The sequence below is a fragment of the Staurois parvus genome, unplaced genomic scaffold, assembly GCF_062004578.1.
Source record: "Staurois parvus isolate SC_StPar_1 unplaced genomic scaffold, SC_StPar_1.0 ptg000818l, whole genome shotgun sequence".
Classification (NCBI taxonomy): domain Eukaryota; kingdom Metazoa; phylum Chordata; class Amphibia; order Anura; family Ranidae; genus Staurois; species Staurois parvus.
In genome coordinates, this window is record NW_028318614.1 from 2,727,574 (window position 1) to 2,747,380 (window position 19,807).

General features: G+C 42.1%; 1 long non-coding RNA gene across 2 annotated transcripts in view; it reads left to right on the forward strand.

The window, feature by feature from the left end:
• LOC149444006 (uncharacterized) overlaps positions 1–19,807 on the forward strand; it is an 86,099-nt gene that overhangs the window by 43,479 nt on the left and 22,813 nt on the right. The window contains exons 2-3 of one of the 2 annotated variants that reach the window (XR_016306560.1): positions 13,074–13,232; positions 13,335–13,502. This is a non-coding gene — a long non-coding RNA (uncharacterized LOC149444006). Of the gene's footprint in view, positions 1–13,073; positions 13,233–13,334; positions 13,503–19,807 lie in introns of those variants that run through there. The other variant, XR_016306559.1, reaches the window with a different exon arrangement.

A 19,807-nucleotide genomic window follows, 5' to 3' on the forward strand; every position in this document is an offset into this window, starting at 1 on the left:
TTGTTTGGTAAGAGACATTCACACCAGTGGCCTGCTGGAGGTAATTTTGTAGGGCTCTGGTAGTGCTCATCCTGTTCCTCCTTGCACATAGGAGCAGATACCGGTCCTGCTGATGGGTTAAGGACCTTCTACAGCCCTGCTCAGCTCTCCTAAGCTCTCCTAAAGAAACTGCCTGTCTCCCGGAATCTCCTCCATGCTCTTGAGACTGTGCTGGAGGACACAGCAAACCTTCTGGCAATGTATGTGCTATCCTGGAGGAGTTGGACTGCCTGTGCAACCTTTGTAGGGTCCAAGTATCGCCTCATGCTACCAGTAGTGACACTGACCCTAGTCAAATGCAAAACTAGTGAAAAACAGTCAGAAAAGATGAGTAGGGAAAAAAATGTCAGTGGTCTCCACCTGTAAAACCATTCCTGTTTTGTTGGCCGTCTCATTGCTACCCATCTAGTGTACCTGTTGTTAATTTCATTAACACCAAAGCAGCTGAAACTGATTAACAACCCTCTCTGCTTGTCAAGGTCCTACCTTTTCCCTGAGGTTATGTTACTCCATGTGCTGGCGTCCATCTTGGATTCTGCTGTGCATGGTGGGAATCCTTTTATGCCTTCAGGTCTCTGAGGTCCACCCCCCAGAGGGGCGTGGCTGATGACATATAAGCCTGTGGCCTGCACATGCTCTTTGCACTTGTGTCTTGGTGTTGCTATTACTCTGTTCTGACTCTCGTGACTCTCCTGGTATCTGATTCGGCTTGTGACTTGACTATTCTTTCTATTCTCCTTTGATCTGACCCTCTGTTGCTGAACCCAGGTCCTGACCTGTGATTCTTGTCTGCTGTCCTGTACTGTTTTGTCCTGTTGTTGTTGACCCCGGCCTGTCTGACTACTCTTTTATCTCTTCCACCAGCTACACGCCATTGGCGGCGGCCATTACCGCAGCTGAGGTGTCTCGGGGGCCGCGACCTGGTTCCTGGCTGCGTCAAGTCCATCCCCACCATCAGGGGCCCTGGTGAAGGGCAGCCTAGGACTTAGACTCCGCGCCCTGAGGGACTTCGGTCTGTGGGTGGTGGTTGTCGTCAGCCAGTGCGTTACATTGTTAGGCCTGCCTGTCCGTTCCTCGGCTCCTGCCCTGACACTGCTACTTATATGACCAGATCAATATCCCAGGAGTTTAACTGACTTGATGCTATATTCTGATTAAAAAGTGTTCCTGTAATTTTTTAAGCAGTGTACATTCAGCGCTGGAGGTATCATAACTGCGTTCCCCCACATTCCTGCTGAAAAAAACCCTGCTTGTTGTGCATTATTGCACAGGCAATAACATGCTTTGTGGTAAAGCTGAATTCCAGGAATGCAGCTACTTTTTAAAAACTGCAGGCACATCATGAGTTAAGTCTAATGAGGTTCCTTCCACCTCATAGACTAATCTCTATTATTCACATCTGACAGGTTTATTGTGCTCCAGGAAAATAACTTTGGGAGCTCCAACACTGCTCACTGTGGTCTCAGATTCTTTAAGAGCTGAGTCGCTTGAACTGCTGTGCCCGTCCCTCCCCTCCTTCTGCCCATTCACAGAAGCCTTTGTATTATGTGAACTCATTCACAGAATGCAAAGGCTTCTGTGAATAAGCAGGAAAGGGTAGGGGTCGGCATAGCTGCTCTGTGTTCTTCTCTCCTCTCACAGCCTGAGTGTATCCTCTGGGAGTCCAATAAACCTGTCAGTAATAGAGATAAGTCCCGCAGGTGCCATGCACCTCATTGGACTTATAGTGTGCTTGCACTTTTTGCAAAGTAGCTAAAATCCTGGAATTCAGCTTTAAAGCAGACCATTGATTTTGAATGGGGTGCCAATGCACCACAATGGATGAAAAATATGTATGGCCCTTTTTAAGAATGCAGCACACCACAACACATGGTATATGCATTGCGGTGCACTGTGGTGCATTAGGTTTAGTGTACAATGCGTTGGGGTGCAGTTCCCAGTGAATAGTACCGCACATAGAGCATGTACATTGCAATCAATGCTTTGGGACAGTGTGCATTAACGGAAGCATTAGCATGTGTTCACATGTGTTTAACAGTTCACAAGTGTGAATGGACCCCTAATAAGTGCCATGCTACATGCAACCTGCAAGCCCCCCTCAAGCAACAGCACATCAATACTAGCAATCCCCCCCTGCTTGCTCTGTGTGTCTGATTGTTTGTTTGAAAGTTGCAGCTCACACTGTTCACATTTGCATTGCTAAATGTTCTAATGTGAAATGAATCTATTATATTATACTTTCCCCCACGTTTTGTTGTCTCTATCAGTTTACTGTGCTTGAGATGTCGTGCTGCAGGAAAGATCCACTAGAGTGTACTAGAGACCTGCAATTTACTTACCAGTCAACACTCCGCTTTGTTGGATTTACATTGATTAGAAGAAGAGATGCCACCCAAATGATGACAACTAGAAAAACAATCACACATTCACTGCTCTCATCATTACAAATCTGCATTGCTATCAGGCAGAAAAACATTTACATCAGTGTTAGTTTCAGCCCAGGTTCACACTGATGTGGTGTGGAACATCACATGTGATTCATGCAGGAACCGCAGCAGATCCCTGTGCAAATCACATGCGTTTTCTGTGCGGTGCAGTTTGAGTCATACATTTTGTATGGCTCAGATCGCACTGCATCCGCACCAAAGTGGTGCAGGACCCTTTCTTTGGTCCGCACCGGAACTAGATCGCATGGGTATTCACACCGGTTTGATCTGATTCTGCACATCGCACCGCATTTGGGGTGTTGTTAACTTAACATGAACGGGGTGTGGTCATGATGCGGTGTGGAAATTGATGCGAATTGCGCACGGCATCAGTGTGAACCCGGGCTTAAGGGTAGATGATTTTGGCTGTCAGAATTTGGATTTGACCAGAGTATAGCAGTTTAGCAGATTTAGAAAATAACTGTCTTCTCTGTAGAAAATGTATCTATTATTTATTTTCAGGTACTTGTATAGCACCATCAATTTACGCAGTGCGTTACATATATATTGTAGATTCACTTCAGTCCCTAACCCTCAAGGGGCGTACAATCTAAGGTCTCTAACTCACATTCATACATAAACATAATAGGGCCAATTTATACAGGATCCAATTAACCAACGAGCATGTCTTTGGAGTGTGGGAGGAAAACGGAGTACCCAGAGAAAACCCACGCAGGCACAGGGAGAACATGCAAACTCCAAGCAGGTGGTGCCATGGTTGGGATTTGAACCAACAACCCTAGTACTGCCAGGAGGAAGTGCTAACCATTTAGCCACTGTGCTGCCCAACAGCTGCTCCCTTTAATTATACAGTATACACTTGAAAAGTTAAAACCAAAACTTTCTTCTATGATTCAAAATGACACAGGAATTATTTGACTTACTAATGAGCTATTTACATTGTCTTTATAGATAAAGCATGTTAAACTCAAAACCAACAATTTTATATATTGCAGCTTAACAATCATTAGATGTGGTGGCTGCAGGGGCAGACTGACCATTTGGAAACTCTGGCACTGCCCAAGGGCCTGGGGTCAGTAGGGGGCCCCATGAGATGCCCCTGGTACCTTTATCATAGGCTTTTTTGTGTTTGGGCAAGGACACAGGGACCCCATGATCCCCTATTGCCCGGGGGCCCAATGAGTTGTCAGTCCGCCTCTGGGTGGCTGCATTAGTTTTCTTTTTAGTGTTTTTTGTTTCTCTTTTCATCTGGTGATTTGGCCAGTAACACACCTCCTGTATTAGGCCTCATGTATACTGGAATGTTTATTTTACTGGCAGCAGAAAAACCCTAAACGCAGCAAAAATGCATGTAAACCGCGTTTAGCATTTGGACGTTTATATATACATATATCATTGGCCAGAGTACTGGCCATTGAAATTAATAATTGCCCAATCGCTAAATGCAGTTAGTGCTTAGGCGTGTTTGCACACGGTTTTTACTGCGTTTGGCTTTTTTGGCCAAAATGTTCCTCTCCTAAACGCAATTTTTCTGCATTCAGGAGAGGGAAGTTTAATGACCCCTAAACTCTGCTGCTGCTAATAAACATCTATGTGTACATGGACACACAGGGCACAATTCCCAAAGTGGTATCTTACCGTAGCCGAGTATCTGGTAGGATGCCGCATAGCATTTCTTAAAAAAAAGTTTGAATTCACCAAAAAACGCTACTATGAGTTATTTTATCAAGTCATGCAGTGTTTTAGTAGTGAAAAGCATGTGTTCATGTTTCAGCTGTCAGTGGGGAACAGAATTGCCGGCAATTAAAAAAAATGATAAAAACCCGGCATGGGGTCCCCCTCCTATCCATACCAAGACCTTCGGGTCTGGTATGGATTTTAAGAGGAACCCCCCAAAATCCATACCAGACCCTTATCCGAGCATGTTGATGGGGCAAGGGCCTCTTCCCCACAACCCTGGTCGGTGGTTGTTGGGGTCTGTGGGCAGGTGGCTTATCGGAATATGGAAGCCCCCTTGAGCAAGGGGGCCCCCAGATCCCGCCCCCCGTGTGAATGAGTATGGGGTACATGTCCCCCGAGGTAGATCCAACGTCAATCACGATGCCCGCCGCCGCACCCGAAAAAAGGAAAAAAAAAGGCTCCACTCTTGACACAGGCTCTCAGCCGTCTGACTGCTCCGCTGACTTGACAGCTCTTAAATATGTAAGGAGGCGGGACCCCTTGTGGCGTCATCAACTGGGCAATGATGTCAGAAGGAGGTGGGGCCACACATGTGATGTCACTGGGTGGCCCCACCCCTTATATATTTAAGAACTGTCAAGCCAGTGAAGCAGTCAGACGGCCGGGAGCCTGCATCGGAAGAGGAGCTTTTTTTCTTTGGGTAGCGGCAGCGGCGGGCATCGTGACTGATGTTGGATCTACTTCGTGGGGCATTCTTTTATTTTTCTTCTTTAATGAAGGACTTGTCAAAAATTTTCTCTTGTTCTTTTTTTCACAGTACACTTTTTTTTGTGTGAATGGGTAGCGGTACCATGTACCCCATATTCATTCACATGGTGGGGTGGAATCTGGGCCCCCCTTGCTAATGGGGCTTCCAGATTCCGATAAACCCCCTATCCGCAGACTCCCACAACCACAGACCAGCGTTGTGGGGAAGAGGTCCTTGTCCCCATCAACATGTCTGACAGATAACAGTACATACCACATGCTTGGACCACTACTGAATTACTGCATGCATTTATTTATTTCCTTTTGTGAATTGACTTTAAGGTCTTTTTATGCAGTATTTACAGAGTGTTTTTGCTAATTTTGGTAAATACCGCATACCAGCAATAGTGAATTGACATAAGTCATGTGACTGACTTAACTCATGTGATAAGCTTTAGCGAAATGGGCCCATAGGCTTTTATTGAGTTGAGTTCAGGGGCTTTGGCAAAAAAAACACCAAAAGCTGCTCCCGAACTCACCTTTAGGAGCAGCAGTGTGCATGATGCCTTAGGGTGCCTCCACTCTGGATGAAGGCGCACAGGGGGCACCTTTGGACTGCAGCATTGTCAGTCTGGGGGAAGGGGAGTTTTAGATGGATTTGCAGATTTAGGTACACTAACAAATTGAAGCTTAACTCCAGCTCACACTTTATAATCACTTACAGCACTTTATAATCACTTACTTTTTTTCCTTTTGGGTTAAAGGTTTTACATGAATAAATAAAAGCTGATCGTTGTAAGCACCCCTGTCAGTGTTAAATTGTTTGTCTTACCCCTTTAACTGCTACATCTGCAAGAGAACTTGCAAAGTAGGGAGAAAATACAAACACATTGTTTAGTAAGGAGCACACACTGCACACATTGTTAGGCACACAGTCACACAGTGTCATTAGTACAGTGACAGTGTATATTAGTAGCACTGATCATTGTATTAGTGTCACTGGAGATGTCAGAGTCAGTTAGTCTAGGTTCACACCTAAGTGTTTTCCACAGCGTTTTGCAGAAACACACTACAACCCATTTAACATGATTTCCTATGGAACACGTTCACACCTCTGCGTTTTCACCTGGTGCATTTTTTGGAAAGGGTCAGGGAGTTTTTTAAACACAAAAAGTTGCGTTTTTGGTTCTATAGACTTCAATGGAGATGATGCAGAAAAGCATGTGGTATGTTTTTGCTGCATTTTTGCATAATTTATAATGCTTTTTTTATGTGTTTTGCATTTTAATCTGCCTAGCTACAATGGAAAAAAAAAAACGCAAGACACATCAAAAACACGTAAAAACACATGTGCAAAAACGCAAAACGCATCGCAAAAAGCACTGCAGAAATGGATCAAACGCAAACTGCATAGGTGTGAACCTAGCCTAAGTTATCACCCAATGTTAGTTAGTGTCAGATTGCCCTGCACACTATCACTGTCCCACTATAATGCAGGGTCGAAAACAGTTTTTTTTTAAAAAAAAGAAAAATCGGTCGTTCAATAGGCCGACGTTACCAACGGTAAAAAAATCGGCTGATTTTCGTCCCGTCTACAGCCGCCATTTTTACTTCTGCCCCTTGCATAGAGCTCCACTATTATATTTTACATGAAAAGTCTTGCGGTTGCAACAATGTATCCATTTGTATCCCTTTTGGATACAGATGTTTATATTCGGATACAAATAGATACATTGTTGCAACCATAAAATATAATAGCGGACTGGAATTCTTCTTCTTTTTCTTCTTCTTCTTCTTATTTTCTTCTTCTTTTTCTTCTTCTTCTTGCAGGTCAGGGCCCATGCGCAGATTTTTTTATCGGTAAAACGATCGGCCGATTTGCCCATCATTGGCGGGAAAATCGGCCGATTGTCCAAATCGGCCGCGAATTTTCCAACTTTACCGATTAAAAAAAATGAGCCAAAACCCTGAAAAATGGCCAACCAATTAACCCACTAATGGTGCGAAAATCGGCCGATTTTTTTTTCGGCTGAAAAATTGGCCGATTTTCGACCCGTCTATGGCCTGTATTAGTCAGTGGTCATATCCATTACTAGTAAAAAATAAAAAAATAAACAAAAATTCCAGTATATATCCCATTGTTTGTAGACGCTATAACTTTCACATAAACCAATTCATATACACTTACTGGGATTTTTTTTTACCAAAGACATGTAGCAGTAGTACATTTTGGTCTACATTTATGAAGAAACTTTATATTATTTAATTTTTTTTTATTAGATATGTTATATAACAGAAAATATATATTTTTTTTAAATTTTTGGTATTTTTTCATTTATGTAATAAAAAATAAGTAAAATCTACTGGTGACCAAATACCACCAAATGAAAGCTTTATTTGTGAGAACAAAATGATACAAATTTCATATGAGTGCAGTGTTTAATTTTTTTTATTAGATATGTTGTATAACAGAAAATATATATTTTTTTTAATTTTCGGTATTTTTTCATTTATGTAATAAAAAAATAAATACCACTAGTGGTCAAATACCATCAAATGAAAGCTCTATTTGTGAGAAAAAAATGATAAAAATTTGATATGGGTGCAGTGTTGCATGAGCGTGCATTTGCCAGTTAAAGTAGCGCGGTAAGGAGGTAACGTTTCTGGACCATAAATGGTTAAACAGCATGTTGCTTCAGTGGGCCTTGCTGCCGCCTAATGCCTAATACAGTATTTTGGGGCATGCGGTTGGAGCACAATAGTAAAGCAAATGTAGAATTAAATCAGGCGGTAGGAAGGCAACATATCGCCTCCCCAATGCCTGTCAAACACCTCTGAAAAGTGAGCTGAGTGTGGATTGTTTTTCTTAGTGGAGCGTCAGTGCCTTAACAAGCCCTGCTCACATTTGGCGATTTGGGATCGTGTTCGGAATCGTCGCGATTCTGCACAAGATTCCAAATTACACAGCAATAGAGACCAGTCATTTTTAATGGCACCTCAAATGCAGTGCAGTTTTGCCGCAAAACTTGTTGCCCAAATAGGAGTAGAAGCTTCTTTTGGGCATCAACCTTTGCATGATGCGGATTGCTGCAAGATTATCATGCGACAATTGCAGCAAAACTGTGTTTGAGGTGCAATTAAAAAATGAATAGCACTCAAAAATGTGTGGCGCATTTTGCCATGATTGCAGTGCGATTTGGTATCGCAGGTAGAATTGCGGTGATTCCGCCCGTGATCCCAAATCGCTAGATGTGAACAGGGCCTTACCCTCCATTCACATCATGCCTGACTTTGAAATTGTGCAATTTACAGTGAAGTCGCATGATTTCAAAGTCGGAGGACCCGTTGACTTCAGGTGCGATTTGCAAGACATCTGATACAGGTGCAAATCGCACCAAAAGTAGTGCTTGTACTACTTCTGAAATCAGTGGGGATCCGACCAAGTTGGAACCGTACTGATATGATTGCTCTAAGTGCGGACAATAGGGTGTGACTTGGCATGCGATTTGCAAGTCGCAGGGCATGCAAATCGCATGCCAAGTCACATTCAGTGTGAACCAGGGCTTAGCCGCCGCAATTTCAGGTGCGATTTGGGAATTTAAAGCGTTCCTGAAATCGGATCTAAGGAATGTGAATGTGAGTGTCTTAACATACGCGATTTGCTGCAGCGCGATTTCAAAAGTAGTTCTTGTATTACTTTTTCTGCAGTTTGTTGCGATTTCACATATAGACTACAATAGAAATCACACTGCAAAACGCAATGGAAAACGCAAGAAATCGTTGGGAAATCTTCAGAAAACGCTGTGAAATCGCAAAAAAAACCACGCGATTTAAAATTGCATTCAGTGTGAACCAAGCCTTAGAGGGGATTTCCTTCACTTTGGAGAGCATTCCTATCGATCCCTATTTTGTCCATGGGACAGGAAACATAAGGGGATCAGGCCAAGGGGACACAGGGGGCAACGGAGACAACTGAGATTTTATCCTTTGCTGTGGCTTCAGCTTCAACGTAGATCAACATAGCCATCGGGAATTCACTTTTCTCATTCATTTGCAACCAGGGGCGGACTGACCATTTGGAAACTCGGGCACTGCCCAAGGGCCCGGGGTCAGTAGGGGGCCCCATGAGATGCCCCTGGTACCTTTTTCATAGGCTTTTTTGAGTTTGGGCAAGGACACAGGGGCCCCATGATCCCCTATTGCCCGGGGGCCCCATGAGTTGTCAGTCCGCCCCTGTTTGCAACATCATTACATACTGTACATTTGTATCCAGTATAACTAAAGGAAAGTTTATACAGCTTTTTTTATTTAAAATGAACGAAATTGAAATCAAAAAGCTGATCAGGAATATGTGAGCTGGTTACGTGGATCACAGCTGTGGACTGAATGGATCACTGATGGAGCATCATTTCACAAGTACTTTCATCTTTAGTAATCTGTCAAATCCACTCGAATACTCAGTAAATTATCCAAAATATGTGATATATAAAGTATGGATGGCCAAATTTGCATAATGAGAATGAACAAAGTTGCCAATTAATCCTTTTAATTACTGACATATCTAAATAATACAGGTTTTGTGGTTAATTAGATCCAGTCAGTGTTTCATCTGGAGGTAATCATCCACATAACCAGCCTAATTCATATATGTCAGCAACGAAAGAGCTGAGTTGGCAACCTTAAAGCTGAAGTATAATCTGCTTTTATTTTGCCTTCTTTGGTTTCTCTTCCCCTCCTTATCCACATGCCGATTACATTTTTAAACAAAGCCTTTTTGTTTTCAATACATAACGTATTGGAGACCCTGTGCGTGATGTCATCACTGGGTGTCTGTGCTTCTCTATTCAATACAGGCAGATCATGGCTGGTGGGAGGGGCTGGCAGGGGGAAGTACATAGCTTCCTGAAAATAACACTGTACCTTGCCTCAGGCTAGGTTCACACCTATGCAGTTTGCGTTTGATCCGTTTCTGCAGTGCGTTTTTTGCACATACATTTTTGCTGTGTTTTTTTATCCTTGTTGCTAGGCAGAGTAAGGGCTCATGTACACTGAAGCTGATAAACTCACGTTTAGGAGCTGTTCTGTGTTTTTTCAGCAGCCCCTGAACTCACCCTAATGTTTTCCTATATGTCCATGTACACATCTTCGTTCAGCAGTCGATTTTATCAGCGTTTCAAACACAAAATGCTTGTAAACGTGGCTAAGCGCGGTAAATCGTGTTTATAAGCGTTTGAAATTTTTTTTAACTCTTCTAGTTCCCGATGCTGTCCAGAGCCTTTTTTCATCATGAAAAATGCATGCAAAGAGTTTTCAAGGTACTCAGATGGACAAAACACTGAACACAGGATGTTCCTACCAAGCTTGTCACACATTGTAATACCAATTCACACCTCAGACCTCTCCCACCCTTGGAAACAAAAGATATGTTAATGACCATTCACACCTCAAATTCCTCCTGGAGACCCCCTGCCAGGTGACCTTAATGACTCCCTCCACCAGACACCTTTCCCACCCTTGGAAACAAAAGAATTGTTAATGAGCAACTCACACCTAAGCAAATCTCAACACATACTGCTGTCTCTGCTTCTACTCTCTGTATTTCTCTGAAACAGTCTGAAATAGTTATTAATTTACCACTTTTCAGTGCATACTGGGCATTTGGGAGGTTCTCCTGTGCTTATCTTTAAAAAACGCTTCTAAACTCAAACGCACATAAACGCGCATAAATGCATTTTGCAAAGGCGGCTAAACAGACGTTTTTTAACCTACATTTTCCAGCAGTCAGTTTCCATCGTTCAGAAGTGTCCCGTGTACTTGGGGCCTAAAACGCATAAAAACGCACTACATCTGCAGCATCTCCATTGAAGTCTATAGAACCAAAAACGCAACGTTTTGAGATTAAAAAAGTCCCTGACGGTGAAAACGCAAAGATGTGCGTTTCACCTCTCCCATAGGAAATCGTTAAATGGACTGTAGTGCTTTTCTGTAAAACACAAAACGCTGTGGAAAATGCTTAGGTGTCAACCTAGACTCAAGGGGGAATTGGTTGGAGGACTCTAAAAGTTCGGCTCAGCTGTGCATTTTAAAGCCTCCCTCCAACCGCACTTTTAAGTGCTCTAACAGAAAAAATCCATCCCGATTACCAAACCTTTGAAATCAGTTTGATCAGTGAAAGGATTCTCTCAAATCCACAGATCGTGTGACAAGCAGGATAATCAACAAAAGGACTTTTCTCAATGGAGGAGGGGGCCCTGTCCCTGTTGGACCATCTATACTGCTGTTAACCATTGCAGTGCTGCAAATTCAGATCCACGGAGAGGACAGGCATCCCTATAGAGAGGATTTCTCCAGAATCCAACTGCCAGCACAACATGAGACATACTTCCTTACAGGCAAGTCATGTGACTACCTGTGGGGATTTTTTTTTTTTGTTAAACTTCAGCTTTAAGTAATGCGTAAGTGTAATATGTACAGTGCTCAGCATAAATGAGTACACCCAGGGGCGGACTGACCATTCGAGTACTCAGGCACTGCCTAGAAGACTTGGTGCTGTCCTTACAAATCATGGAGGTCATACAAAATACTAGATGGAGTAGTTTTTGTTGCGGGGTGGATTCATTTTTGCATCAACTAATTGGAGTAAAACTGAAGATTTTGTAATCTAAGTTATACTAATAACCTTGCTTTCATGTAATGAGCTAAACAAATGTTCTATAAAACTCAGTTTTGTAAAAATTTTGGAAATTGTTCTTGTGTTTATTGAGATATTGATTAAAATCTTACTTTTCAAAAGGGGTGTACTCATTTATGCTGAGCACTGTATACCTTCCCACATAGATCATTTTTGCTCCTGCATTATCATGTGTCAGAATCTACCTCCTGGACAGAAATGTTGGCTCAGAGATGACACAGGCATGTAAATTCTTATGTCTGTGTAGTTTTCATCTACGTTCACAAATATCTAACACAGATCAGCCCCTGCTACAGCCAGTGAGAAAGAGACATGGAAGTGCTTCATCCTGTTTGAAGCAAACCAATGACACCATCTCAGCCTGGATTAAAAGTAGAAATAAATCCACAGTTTTAAGCACTTTCAGCAGCTGATTTAATCATGTGCACAGTTTCTTTATCTTTTATTCCTTACCTATGTTCCAGTTTAAGCTGGTGCCATGACCACTGGTCAGGTTTCCTGTTTCAGGGTGGCTCCTTTCTCTTACAATATTATATGGAGCCACCCTTGGATGCAGGGACTAGAGTTGTATCTCCCTACACTGTATGCAATAATAGAAACACACAACCCCATAGCCTTAAGAACATGGCTATGGATATGGGGGTATCATCAGCCCTTCTGTATGGGGCCCTGGGTGTGAGCAGGAAGCATGACCGACACAGCTGAAGGGGGGTGGAGCAATTACTGGAATCGATCCCTTGTATGGCTCTCTATGCACCAGCTGAAAGTTGGATTCTTCTCTCCCTCCTGCTGGCTTTCAGCCACTGCAGAGCGACCAATACAGTTGATCAGTTTTAGTAATTGCCCCCCTGCCACACCCATCACCCTCATTGTGCACCATACATTTTCACCTGCTGCCCAGGTCCTCCTGAGTTCCCCCAGCACCATTGTGCTGCCTGTTTCCCACCAGCAGCTGCAAGCACACAATAGGATACTTCAGGACAGAGAGTGGGGAAAGGGTCCAGTAAATAAGTCGCATTTACCAGCCCCTTCCTTTCCTGAATGAACACAATGAGTGATCAGTACCAACCACTCACTGTGTTTATTCATAACTGAAGCACATCAAACTGTGTTTTTTTTTTTTGGGGGGGGGGGGCCCTGTCAGGTTGGCTGTATGGGGCCCTGTGGTTTCTAACGGCAGCCCTGCTTAGGATGGCAAGGTGCTTCCCTGCTACTCCCTCCTTTCCCCACTCCCTTCGTCAAGCTAACATGCTGGCTGCACACTGCAGTCCATTGTTAACTCTTTTCTATGAGGTCCAGAAGTTTAGGAAAGAACAGGAGCCAGCAGCATTGAAAGTTGTAAACTGCACATGCTGAGAAATTTTACTTTGCATATACCTTATAAAAGAATGCATATTCTTTTATTAGGTATATCCCTTTGGTCTGATGATTTGGAATTTAATATATTCTGTTTTTCATACCATCTTTAGCCCCATTGGGGGGATGTTCTGGTGCCCCTCTGCCAGTCCTTATTGCCTGGTGACTTACATCTGACCACTTATGCCCTCTTGGATGATGCACCCCTCCGGAACATGGTGGCCAGCCTCTCATCTTGGATGTCATCCTCTCTTTTGCTCCGACATGTTTTTGTAAGTAAAAAATTATTTGGTTATGTGGAAAAAAAAAATTTTGATTATCTGTTAATTTATTTTATTGGTATACTCATTTATGATTGTCTATATATCTACTAGAAAGTCCTTTGTCTCTCCTGCCCCCTGAGGACGATCTAGAATGTGGAATGATCGAAATGCATCAGTATTTTTTCTTTCTTTTCTGTGTGGTTTCATATTCTTGTATTAAGAGTTCTCTTGTAAGAATACTGTCAGAGCAATATTCTTTTTAGAAATCATGTATTCAATATTACAATGGCAATGTGTATGTAATAAAGTTGATAAAAATCTTTTTTAACCAAATGTCTCTTTCAATATATGTATGATCCTATTGCTGCATTAAAGTCCCACTTGGGATTCTTTGTGTACATGCATTTATATAGGGATGAGCAGCCAGATACTCGACCCTTTTGGTTAAGAAATTTTACTAGGGATTTATTATTATTATTATTATTATACAGGATTTATATAGCGCCAACAGTTTGCTCAGCGCTTTACAATATAACGGGAGACAATACAGCAACAATACAAGAGGGTTAGGAAGGCCCTGCTCCTTGGAGCTTACAATCTAGGAGGGAGGGGCTAGAGGTACGAAAGGTAGTAACTGTGGGGGATGGACTGGTGGAGGAATAGAAGATTTCATTATTAGCTGAGGACAGGATAGGCTTCCCTGAAGAGATAGGTTTGCAGAGATTGCCTAAAAGTGAGCAGAGTAGGCGATAGTCTGATAAATTGGCGAAGAGAGTTCCAGAGGATGGGGGAAGCTCTGGAGAAGTCCTGGAGACGAGCATGGGAGGAGGAGACAAGGGAGCTAGAGAGCAGGAGGTCGTACGAGGAGGAGAGTACGTCTTGGGTGATATTTGGAGACAAGATTGGTGATGTAATTTGGGGCAAAGTTATAAATGACTTTATACGTTATTGTTAATGTTTTGATTTTTATCCGTTGGGCAATGGGAAGCCAGTGGAGGGATTGGCAGAGAGGGGTGGCTGATATGGAACGGTTAGTAAGGTGGATGAGTCTAGCAGCAGCATTCATGATAGACTGAAGAGGGGATAGCCTGCGATGAGGTAGGCCAATGAGGAGGGAGTTACAATAATCAAGGTGAGAGATAATAAGGGAGTGAATAAGTTGCTTAGTGGTTTTCGAATTATTCGTTTGTTGTGTTTAATAAGTTAAGCTAAAAACACAGAAGGTTTAAAACTACTTTAATGGTGCCTTTTTTAACTGTATATTGTTGCATGACCAGGGGCGGACTGACCATTTGGAAACTCAGGCACTGCCCAAAGGCCCGGGGTCAGTAGGGGGCCCCATGAGATGCCCCTGGTACATTTTCATAGGCTTTTTTGAGTTTAGGCAAGGACACAGGGGCCCCATGATCCCCTAATGCCCGGGGGGCCCATGAGTTGTCAGTCCGCCCCTGTGCATGACATATTGTGACGCTTGCAGACTTGTATAGTTACCGAAATGTCCACTTTAACACAATTCAGAGGTACGTATATAAAAGTTTCATGTGATCTGAAAAAGAGATGCGCCAAACCAAAATGATATTTTCCAATACACAGCTGACTTCTTCTTCACAGCAAACACAGAAATGTGAAATATTTCAATATCTTAGCAGGTAAGGGACTTTTCTCTACTTGGGTATGTATGTTTTTGTAGCTCCTTTTACGTAGTTTATAATTTCTCCTTATTTCAGGATGACCTTTAATCAATACTCTGAATTCTTAAAGAACAAATCACTGTAATGAGTTTTTATTCTGCGTTGCCCTTCACGCACAGTATATCTGTAGTCGGAGCTCCAGTGGGCTCCCAGCTTAAAGCAGCACATATTTCTCCTCCACATTTTGTAGGAGTCAATGTTCACAGTAAACAACAGCGCTTGTTCTTCCCGGAGGAGTCGACATACAAGCTATTGCTGTGACATTTGAACAGCTCTTATACTGAAAGTCTGGGAGGTTGTGCCTTGTGGCGGTCAATGAGCAAAGCAGTATTTATAATCCAATCTTCCCTTTACTGGACATTAGTCATGGGGGGGTCACCATTCTCAAACCTGGGGCTTAAAATGCCCTTTTTTATGTAAATTGAATATAAATTATATTACTGCAGTATACCCTGCAAAGTCAGATGTGATATTTGAAGCTCAACTCTGGGAAACTTTAAAATGAACTTTTGCAGTGGGGCTGCACCCATACTGCAAGGGTTAATTGCTTGTTTAGGTCTAGGGGACACAGAAAAGAAGATATACAGTACTTACCCGATCCTCTGCTCCTTAATGATGCTAGACAGGTTTTTACATTGTCTTTTCCCCTGCGTTCTATCAGACTAAGGCAGAATTCACATATACAGCAGTGGCAGGCGGTTAATTGTAAAACGCATGTCACCAATTCTTCAACAATTTTTTCCTGTGTCACATCTACATTGCAACACAGCCTGGAGCTGCGCCACTGTGCTAAGATGCAGAATTCTGCATTTTATTGCAGTGCATGGCAATCTACAGCAGCACAGTACATCACACTGTTGTACATTGCCATGAATGAAGTGTATGTTTTGTATACTTCAAATAAAGTTTGTACAGAAAAAAAAGGGAGCAGTATGATGCAGTAAATTGCGTACCACACTGCCCGCTACCTCAGCCGGAGCGGTAAAGCGCTCTGCCAGGACTCCATTCCCATATGAAATCACCCTTAGGTCTGGATGTCATCAAGACAATTTAGGGTTCATAGCCCTGCAATGGACCTGAAAATGGAGGGGCACTGCCTGCCGGTGGAGGGGAGGACAAGCACAGCTCCACTACAAGGGAGAACTTTAAAATTTATTAGAGTTTGTCTTTAAAGCTCAACTGCAGGAAAGTAAAAGTCTTCCATTGCAGTGAATTTGGTAAGTAAAAGGGAAAGAGAGAAAAGGAGTGTAAGGGATGGAGGAAGCACAGTAGGAGATAAGGAAAGGGAAAAGGTGGGAAAGTGGAGAAGAGAGAGAGTAAGAAGTGGAAAGGAGATGCGAGTGCCGTATTCGTCTAGGGAGCAGTGCATCACAGACATAAGCCACCCCACTCTCTCAACCTAGCCGTCAACAGTGTATCAGTCCGCCATCGACATGCCTGGGCAGGAGAGGTAAAGCTGATCCTAGGACAAACACCAGGTGTCAGGACCATGGGTCAACCCCTTCCAGGACAACAGCATCCAGAACCAATTAGGTCAGGGACATAACTCGTGTGTACTCACCTGTGGTTTTATAATGAATCCAGCTTGCCCAGGTTGCTGTGAATGACAAAATTCTGTCTTGGGCCATAAGGATCCTCCATCTCCTCCAATCTGTTCACGAACAAGTCTTTCACACTAGGAGGTGAAGTGTCTATCCTCCAAACCGGAATGCGCAGCCACGCAGCGTTAATCATATGTATCAGAAGTTATTTTTTATACCCTTGTTCAGAAAGCTCGGAATGGTGCAGCAAGTTTTGCCCTGGAGTGAATTTGAAGAGCAAAGGTATTATCACTCAGGCAAACGATCCAAATCAAACCAAGGCAGGTGCAGACAATCACATGCTTAAATCATAATGATGATTAAGCTACAGAAATACACAAGCACACCTTGGGGGAGATTTACTAAAACTAGAACATTCAGAATCTGGTGCAGTTGTGCATGGTAGCCAATCAGCTTCTAACTTCAGCTTGTTCAATTAATCTTTGTCCTGGAAGGTGACCAGATTTTGCACTCTTCAGTTTTAGTAAATCTCCCCCATGTGTCTTTTTTAGTCCTAGGATTTTGCTAGTTGTGATTTATCAACACTATACTACCTGTATATCATCTCTAGATTTTAAATATGGGCACCCAGATCATTTAGTATGAAATTATTCCTGGGTAAGTAGAGTCGTTTTGCCAAACCTGATTGTGCCACCAATTTACAGTTTTGCCTTAGCTGAAATTTTACCAAAATTGACAACCAGCATTATTCAACCCAGTTCCTGTGAGCCTAGGCTGTCCTACATCACTACCAGCTTAGCCTGGGCTCACACTACAAAACTACAGTATTGAAAATGTCACACCAGTGCCACAGGGAGAAGAGGACCCTTGGATGGCATACAGACAGAAAACTGCACTGCCGGATTACCAGATAGGCAGAGTAGGCCCTGGCCTATGGGCCCTATGCCATTTAAGGGTTCCATGACAACTGATCAAAATAATATTGCTTTAACCTTGAAAGAAAATTACAACAAAGCTTTCTTCAGTTTACAAAAATTAGAAAAAATGAATCAGCTAAAATCTAAAGAAAACTTTACATTAAAGACTCTATAGAGAAAATACTGTAATAATGGAATGTACTCAATAACAATTTAAAGTACATGAACCATAGATATCAGGATCATGTTACAGTTTGTTGCTTAAAAGCTCAGCTTTTTTCATTTTGGTGCAACCTATGTACTGTATATGTAATGTACAGTAATGATGGTCATCTCCATCTAGCAGTCCAACATGTCCATTACTTAGTTCAATGTTATCCCACTAGAGTGACCGCACGAGAAACCTCCAGAAACCTGCAAGGGGGGCCCCACAGAGTTTCATTTAATATTGGAAAACCCTGTTAAAAGATATGTATAAATGCAATTTTTAAGACAGGTGCAGAAAAAAAGGGAGGCCAGGGAGCTGTTGGAAAAACATAAAGTTCTTCTTGAAGTTGGAAGGAAAGAATGGCAATAAACTAAAGTATTTCCTGAGCCCAGAATGAGAAATAACTGGAAACATATAGAAAACTTAAATAATGTAAATTAAATAAATGTCCAGGCTTCAGCAAAGTGTCAGTGTTGTCTGGATTTGCTGCTCCCTTATAACATGTACCTCCATCTCAATTTTTCAAGCCAATTTGCCTATTAGACTTTATTGCTATCTAAAGCTGCCCATAGATGGATAGAATTTCAAACGCAAATTCTTAGGAAAAGTCTTAGGACAATTTGTATGAAAATTCTTAGAACATTCCCAAAACATTCATTTGTTGTTCAAAGGATTGTGTTTGCTTTAAACGTTTGATTTTGGAATGAATGGACTTTACCGAATGAAAACCACATGCACTGTTAGAAATTTGTTCATTTGAAAAAAATAGTCCATCCTGCTCCTTTGAATTTTCTTGTCACTGACATTGATAACAAACATTAGCTTGACCCACTAATGATTAGAACAAACTATCTTAGAACCTTCTTTTCCCATGAATTTTCATTCAAAATTCTAACCATCTATGCCAACTTGACCCTGTTGGGGAGACTGGCCATGTCTTCTTTTCCTGGTGTCCTGGTTGTTATCAGACATAGTGGGGTTTATTTACTAAAGCTGGAGAGTCCAAAATCAGACTCACTTCTGCATAGAAACCAATCAGCTTCCAGGTTTCATTGCCAAAGCTTCATTGAACAAGCTGAGGTTAGAAGCTGATTGGTTTCTATGCAGAAGTGAGTCTGATTTTGGACTCTCCAGCTTTAGTAAATAAACCCCAGTCAGTCTGGCTGAAAAAAGACAAAAGTCCATCCAGTTCAACCATTAAAAAAAAAAAGTTATAATCCTATACCCACAGTTGATCCAGTGGAAGGCAAAGAAAACCCAGAAAGTATGATCTAATTTTCTCCTGCTGGGAAAATAATTCCTTCCTGATCCCCTGAGAGGCAATTAGATATTTCCTGGATCAACTTTACCTATAAATGTTAATATCCAGTTATATTCTGTGTATCTAAGAAAGAATCCAGGCCTTTTTTAAAGCAATCCACTGAGCTGGCCAGAACCAACTCTTGAGGGAGTTTATTCCACATTTTCCCAGCTCTCACTGTGAAGAAACCTTTCCGTGTTTGGAGATTACATTTCTTTTCCTCCAGATGTAAAGAGTGCCCCCTTGTCCTCTGTGATGACCTCAGGGTGAATAGCTCTACACCGAGTTCACTATATGAACCACTGATGTATTTATACATGGGGATCATATCCCCCCTTAATCTCCTCTTCTCAAGAGACAGACAAATGGCAATAAAACCACAAGGGGATTTGGCCTTTCTCTACTGAGCCAAGATTCGAGTTTGTATTTCTGTCAATACCTCTATTGAAGGTTTTTCTTGACTTGCTATCCTAATTGCAATGTTGGAGTACCCCCTGACCTTAAAAAAAAACCTTGAATATACCTACTTACTTTTTCTAGCTGTATTTGTTGGGCTGCATGACATCTCAGATCTTCTTCTTCCTTGGAGAAGATGGACTTTAATTTGACTTTGAAGTTTAGGTAATTAATTGCAGCCTAAACACTTCATGTTTCTTGATTTTGGTCTGATTCCTCAATGGAAGGAAAGGAACGTAGCAAGCTGATCTTTTTTTCAAACTACACATACAGTATATATAAAATAACACAATTGAAAAAACTCTGTGTTTCCTTTAAAGTATTCTCAATGGAAATACTACTTTTGTACTTGTGTGAAGTATTTTCATGCAATAATACGATCCACAAACCATTCTGCATCTGTTTGCACTTACTGAATACTTACAGGATGTACCTTTGCCAAGTCCAAACGGGATTCAGTAAAATCTTGTA